Source organism: Microtus oregoni, unplaced genomic scaffold (genome assembly GCF_018167655.1).
Source record: "Microtus oregoni isolate MIOR12 unplaced genomic scaffold, Mior012 000059F_ref0000304, whole genome shotgun sequence".
In the NCBI taxonomy this organism is placed as follows: Eukaryota; Metazoa; Chordata; class Mammalia; order Rodentia; family Cricetidae; genus Microtus; species Microtus oregoni.
The window spans coordinates 4979609-4987048 of record NW_024543835.1 but is presented as its reverse complement, the minus strand read 5'-3'; the positions used below and the strand labels follow the sequence as shown (position 1 = coordinate 4987048).

Here is a 7440-nt window from a genome sequence, read left to right as displayed (position 1 = left end):
CGTAGGTGCCAACCAAGTAAGTTCTCTAGCGTTTTATTTAATCAATTACTCAAGTAAAATTTCATCCTTCTCAAAGATCTCTGATGCAGTTTGACAGCTGAGAGGTTTTGTCAGTTTCAAAGGACAACTTCACCAAGAAAATTTCTGTAAAATACAAATACAAGTTATTAAGGAGTGGACCTGGAAGTTATAAAGGTGAGAGGACAAACACAAGTTATGAAATTTCTCTATCATGTTGCCTTCCATAGTCTTAAAAATATTTCTCATTGTGTGAAAATATCTGTCACAGTCATCTTGACATAAATGTGGTACTGTTTATACTATGTATATATCTAAAACTTCAAAGGCAGAGAATTCCTGTGAGTCCAGGGAACTGAATTGAAGGATCCACCTTAAGCAGTTCAGATAAAACTCTCTCAATTCCATGGTCCTGAATTTTGTTTTCTAAACTTAACTTTGTCCTCTGTTCTACCAATATTTTAAACAGGTGTAAGAAACAACAGACATTTCCATACCACATACACTGTACAGGAACAAAAGACCAGCTATGCCAGGATGTGACCAGTACCCACCATTCTCAGGTTCCCCCTTCAACAATGCCAACAAATAAGCAGAAAGCCATCTTGAGAATCCGCTGCCCAAATTTCTTTAATTTGTTGTTCCTAAACTCCTGCCTTCTTATTATAAAAAGATGGAAATGTAATGGTCTGCTCTGTCCATAAGAGACCAGCCATGCCCACATCCTTCCCTGTCCACCAAGGCAAACTGATCTTCAACTTCCAGGCTAAGTCTGTTCCTTTCGCTCTCTCTATCTCTACCTCTACTTCCATCTGTCCCTCCCTCCCTCACATACTCTCTCTTTCTCTCTATGTTGAAGGCAGCTTCTGTCTTTCTGTTCTTCCCTCTCCCATTATCCTGTTCTCTCTCTCTCTCTCTCTCTCTCTCTCTCTCTCTCTCTCTCTCTCTCTCTCTGACTCTCTCTGCTCTTTTCCCCTACTCCCCTTTCCCTTCCATATCCGACTAAATAAATATACAACCTCACTCTACAAAGCATGCCTATTCATGTCTCTTTCTTCTGCCCACCATTTGGCTCCCTGCCAGCTGCCTGCTGTCACTTGGGGACCTGCAGTATGGTCTCGGGACCCATGGCCCACTACAACAACGTGGGGAATCATGGCAATTTACTTAATCCATATCACAATTTACCTAAGTTTATAAGTATTATCTAAGGTACCATATGTGTATTGTGTTTTAGATATAACCAACTGAGCTTTCTGTTACAATCACCTCATTAAGGTTGTTTCTGAACTTTGTAATAGCAATCATAATGTTAAGATTAAAGAATGATGTAAAAGTTGTTTACATATATATTTGTAACTAATTTAAAATTTTATGGGGGTTAAAAAATTTAACTGTTGATTCAATACCCTGAGATATAATGCTTGATTTTTCTACAATAATATTTCTTTTCTTTTTTTTTTGTTTTTGAACAGGATTTGTCTGTGTAGGGTGGTCGACCTGAAACTCACTCTATAGACTAGCTTAGGCTCAGACTCACAGAGATCCACGACCCTCTGCCTCTCAAGTGCGATAACTAAAGGTATGCACCACCACTTCTCAGTTCACAATATTTTATTAAGTATTAATATGTTCATAATATTCTTTCAATAGATCAACATTTAAAACCTATTATTACATTTTAATTTAAAAAAAATGTTTTCCTATCGAAATTGCCGTTTGGATTGACAAACATATCTTTAATCATAAAAAGTATTCTCTTCAGAGAGTAACTGTCACTTAAAATATGCCTAATAAAGTGAATAGTTGTTGTAAAACTTGTAATACTGGGCAAATATTTCCACAATGAGAGCTACCTCAAAACCTGCAGCCATGCTTCTGGATGGAAATTTGAGGGATGGGAAACAGATCCTGAAGGGGGCATGATGATACTTCCACTTTGGGTACTGAGGGGAGTGAATTGATGAAAGTGGTTTAAAATCGGTAGAAGAGAAGATGCCAGGAACCCCGGAAGTCAGGCGGTTGAGCCAGCAGACAGTGTTTTTGGTGCATCTCATCTCTGCCTACAGGGTCACTGCAAGCACCCTAATAGGCTTTAAGGGACAGGACCCCAGGTCTGCAAGGTTGAATTCCTGTTCAAAGCAAAAATCAATCTGAAAGAGACTCTGTGGATTGAAAGGAATTTTCTCCTAAGAGAAAGTATGGGTTCAGAACCCTGACCCTGCTGTCAGGCCCAAGAAACATAAGCCTTGAGAACCATGTGAGAGTTTGCCCAGATCGTCTCCTCTGAGACTCAGAAAGGTGTGAATTCCTACGGAGACTGGACCTGAACCTGAGGCATTACTTGGCTGTGGAAAAGAGTGGGACACAGCACTCTGAGATCCAGGACAAAGCTGTCAACCTGTGTAGTAAATCTAGACTTCCACGTAAAGGACTGAGGCAAGGGAGGGTTTTGTGTGTAGCTGGCAGTCATGGGTGCATATGGGGCAGGAGCTCGAGCTTCACTGTACCTAGCAGACTCTCCTCTAAATTTCCTCCACAGCAGTCAGCTTCCATAGTAACCTGTCCCTGCTGTCACTCTTCAGAGCCCGCCCCTGAGCGGATATCGTTTACCCTCATTTCCTGTAAGGAGGGGAGGAGCTGGGTCTTAGTGCCCCTGGCACGGAAGCCTCTTCTGCTGCTCAGGCCGAACTGCTGCAAGTTCTGAGAGAGGTCTGCAGTCAAGGTAAGGACTCTGAATGTGTACCATGGGAGAATTATGTCTGGAATAATCACAGGAGCTGTGCTAGCTCTCACTTAATCTTGCCCTGGGAAAATATGAGGTGTCTTGTAACTTTGTATGTTTCTGGGACGAAATGGTACTTCCACTCTTAGAAGGTAACTCTTATTCTGAAAATGGTAGCTTCGTAGGTCACAATTAAAGGCAGCCTTTGACTTCTAAATGGTAAGGCAAGAATCTTGAATTCAATAATCATCCACCATGAGCTGTTCTGGCCCTGGGCTCTTAAAGTGCCCCATGGCGCAATACAGAAGCAATGGAAATCTATTGGACTTCATCACCAGGAAAATTGGTAGTTAGTGTTCACTAGAATGAAGAACCAACTCCTGTAACCTCTGTACTTGTTCTTTTTTTTTTTCACCTTATAGACAGGGTTTCTCTGAAGCTTTGGAGGCTGTCCTGGATCTAGCTCTTGTAGTCCACTTTGGCCTCTAACACACAGAGATCTGCCTGTACCTGCCACCCAATTGCTAGGATGAAATGCCTGCTACATTTCCTCTAGGCTCTCTACTTAAACTTAAATGCCTGAGGTAGTGCTTAAACCCTTGTCTCAAAAAAAAAAAAAAACACGCGAAAGGCATGGGCTTGGTCCTGCCAAACACGGGAAGTAGGAGGTCTCAAGGAGCCAAAAGAGATTCATTGAGGTTTAAGATAGCTACGCCCATCTCGGGGTGGTCATAGGAAGTGTCATTGGCAGAAGATACTCAGAGGCTTTGGTTAGCCACTCCAATCCTGTGGGAGTCAGAGAAAAGCCTAACTCTTGTAGTTACTCCCATCCTTTGGGAGTCAGAGGAAAGTCTAATCTGGTAGCCACTCACATCCCATGGGTATCAGAAGAAAGAGTAACTCTGGTAACCATTCCCATCCCATGGGAATTGGAGGAAAGTCTGTCTCTGGTAGCCGAGACTCCCATCCCATAGGAGTCAGAGGAACTCCTAACTAGGCTAGGAATGCCCACCCTTGGTACTCAGGGGGAAGCCTAACTTGGGTGAGCAAGCACATCCCCTGGGAGTCAGAGGAATCCTAACCTGTGCAGTCATGCATAGTATATGGCAGTTATAAGGAACACTATACCAGAGATAACTAGAGGATATTTTTTCCTTTGGTTTTTTGAGATAGGTTTTCTCTGTAGCTTTGAAACCTCTCCTGGAACTCACTTTGTTTTCCACCCAGGACTGGAACACAGAGAGATCCAAGTGCCACTTTCTCCAGGGAGCTGGGAGACACCAAAGGGTGCTCAGCCACCACCCAGCTACCTGGTTCTTTCCAGACAAGTTTTCTCTAGTTAGCAGTCCTACCTGTCCTGAAACAAGCTGTTGTAGAGCAGGCTGACCTCGAATTCACAGAGATACACCTCAATTTTGTATTCTCCCAAACTACTCTTCAGAACCAGAAGTGAAGCCCAGCAGTGATGGCACAAATCCCGGCATTTAGAAGGCAGAGGCAGAGGCATCTCTGTGAGTTCAAAGCCAGCCTCGTTCTACAAAGCATGTTCCAGGTTCCAGGAGTACTAGGGCTATTACATGGAGAAACCCTGTCTTTTTTTAAAAAAGGAAAACATCAGAAATGGAAGGATAGACAGAGAGCACAGCTGGTGTATAGTGTTTGCTTAGCATTCGTGAGACCCTAGGTAAAGTGGCAAAGAGGGCAAAAGCAGACGTTATTAAATATAAATTGCATTGAAGAGTTAAAGCCTCCTGCAATACTCTCCTGTACTGTTAGGAAGAAGTAAGAGGATAATGGGAAATTGACAAGGATGAGCAGTAAAGGAAGAGAGGAAATACAGCAGTGGTTGCGGGAAGCTGGGAAGAGTATGATCCGTTTTCAAGGTGTGCATGTCGGGAAATTTACAGCAGTTCCCATAACTGCACCAAATGAGTGCACACAAAGAAATAGGGTCAGCTTCAAATGTCTGGGCAGGATGCTAACATTCTGGCTGAATAAAAACTGAAAACTAACATATAGCACAGGTATATTTAAAATGTCATGAATTAGGAGCTAGAAGTGTGACAGCCCTCTGTGCTCCTCTGAGCATGTTCTCTGAGAAGCTAGAGCCTTGGTCTCCTGTAGGCCCACTTTAGCCTTGGTCTCCAGTACCTAACATCAGTGAAAATATATGGAGGTGAGGGAATCACTTCCAAAATAATGGGGCCACTGAAACATAGGTGCTAAAGTGTGACTTGGACATGTACACCTGTCTTAACTAGCCATGGGCTCTGTTCCCAGGGCATTGTAAGCACAAGAGGGCAAAGGTTAGCCTTATGAGATTCAGCATCTTCATCACATCTTGTGTGTGTGTGTTTTCTCTCAATGCGTATCATGCTTTCTTGACTTTTTCTTTATTTAAAGTGAGGGGGTTTTTTTTGTATCTAGCACTGTTTTCCTCAGAATTCACAATGTAGACCAGGATGACTTTTAACTTATTGAAGTCCTCCTGCCTGTCACTCTGAAATGCAGTGATTATTTTTGCTTTTTACTTTTTATTGAATTTGTGTATACTATATTAAAACATTTCCTGTCTTCTCTCTCCATCCCCGATCATTCCTCTCCATGTAGAAGGAGCTGCGGGCTGCGTTCCTGCCACCCGGCTGACTGGCTAGCTTATGCCCCAAAATAACAACACACAAACTGTATTCATTTAAACACTGCTTGGCCCATTAGCTCTAGCACTTACTGGCTAATTCTAGTATCCTGATCAACCCATCTCTAACCATCTGTGTGGCAGAAGTCTTACCGGGAAAGATTCAGCATGTCTGACCTGGCGACTTGCTTCATCGCATCTGCCCTGGAGAGAGGCATGGCGTCTTACCTCACTTCCTCTTCCTCCCAGCATTCTGTTCTGTTTACTCCAACCACCTATGGTCTAACTTATGAGGCTAAGCAGTTTCTTTAATAATTAACCAATGACCTTCCCATATCATCTCCATGTCGCCTCAAATCCACAGCCCATTTTATAATAATTACTGTTACATATGTGACAATATATAAATACATATATGTATTTGATATATTGATTTATGTAACAATAGTATCCATAGTATAAGTAATAAATATAATAAACATGTGTATTTATTATATAAAGGTGTAAATACAGCCTAATATGTAGATTTAGTGTTGCTTATATGTATATGGTTTTAGGACTGAGCAATTATGGCTACAGAAGGCTAAATCTCCCTCTTGTAACAGCTGATGTCAACAGTGCTTCATCTAGAGGTATGGCCATGTGAGACTTCACCATTCATGTTGTGTGAATTGGTGGTGTCATTCAAGTTTAAGTCTCCTTTGGGCTTCCTTACTCCTGGATTCTGTAAAACATTACAGAAGCCTAGTACTAGATGTGAGTAGAATTGAGTGTGTTAAAACACCAGAGAAAAGCAGCCATCCGTTACCTCACAATATATATATATATATATATATATATGAGATGACCAGAGGTGAGGAATACAGGGAGTGCTTACAACACTGATGTCATTATGACGTGTGAGACAAGGAGGGGAAAGAATTGTTGAAAGCCTGAGTGTTCTCAACATGCTCAAAGTGCTCATAGTACGTTATTTTCCTGATTCAGGTATCTCAGTTCCCTGTTCTACTACCAAGACTCTGTCCTGCTGTCCCTGACGCCAGCCATCATGCCAAGGAGACAGAAGAGTAAGGCCCGTGCTCGAGAGAAACAGCGGGCACTCAAGGATGCTCAAGCAAAGGAGGCAGAGAAAGCAGAGTCACCTGCTGGCTCTGATCAAGCTTCAGGAGATGCTAAGCCAAGCACTTCTACTGCTGACTTCCCACAGCAGTCTGAAATCTCAGCACCCAGCAGCACTGCCAGCCAGGGAGTGACCCATGGAAGGTCTGATAATGGTGACCAGGGCCAAGGGGATGGAAATGAGCATTCCTCCAGGGTTCTACTTTCCACCAGAAGCATGCAGATGGATCTTATGACAAGGAAGACAGGAATGCTGATGGAGTACATGCTCCTCAAATACAAAATGCAGCAGTCCATGAGGAGGGGAGAGATGCTCAAAGTTATCCATAAAAGGTTCAAGGAACACTTCCCCGAGATCCTCAAGAAAGCCTCCTATTGATTGGATGTGGTGTTTGGCCTTGAGCTGAAAGAAATACTGCCACATGGTCAAGCATGTGAGCTTGTGAGCAAGTTAGATTTCGAGGATGATGGAAGTAGGATCAATGAGCTAGGTGTTCCTACCAGGGGCATTCTGATTGCTCTCCTCAGTGTGATCTACCTAAATAAGTACTGTGCTGCCGAGGAGGATGTCTGGTATTTCCTGAATGCATTAGGAGTCTATGATGGGGTCACACATCTCGTCTTTGGAGATGTCAGGAAGCTCATCACTGAAGATCTGGTACAGGAAAAGTACCTGGTATACCGTCAGGTTCCTAACAGTGATCCTCCGTCCTATCAGTTCCTGTGGGGCCCGAGAGCCTATGGTGAAACCAGCAAGATGAAAGTGATAGAATTTTTAGCCAAGATCAATGAAGTCATTCCTGAGGATTTCTCATCTCATTATGAGCAGGCTTTGATTGAAGAGGAAGAGAAAGCCCAAGCTGCAGCTGCAGCCAAGTCTGGCACTAAAGGCAAGGGCAAGGGACGTACTAAGACCAAGTTAAGTCATCCTACTCACAAGTGA

General features: G+C 43.0%; 1 pseudogene; it reads left to right on the top strand.

The window, feature by feature from the left end:
- The first annotated feature begins 6426 nt into the window (after positions 1–6426).
- On the top strand, positions 6427–7440 carry LOC121438974 (annotated as a pseudogene).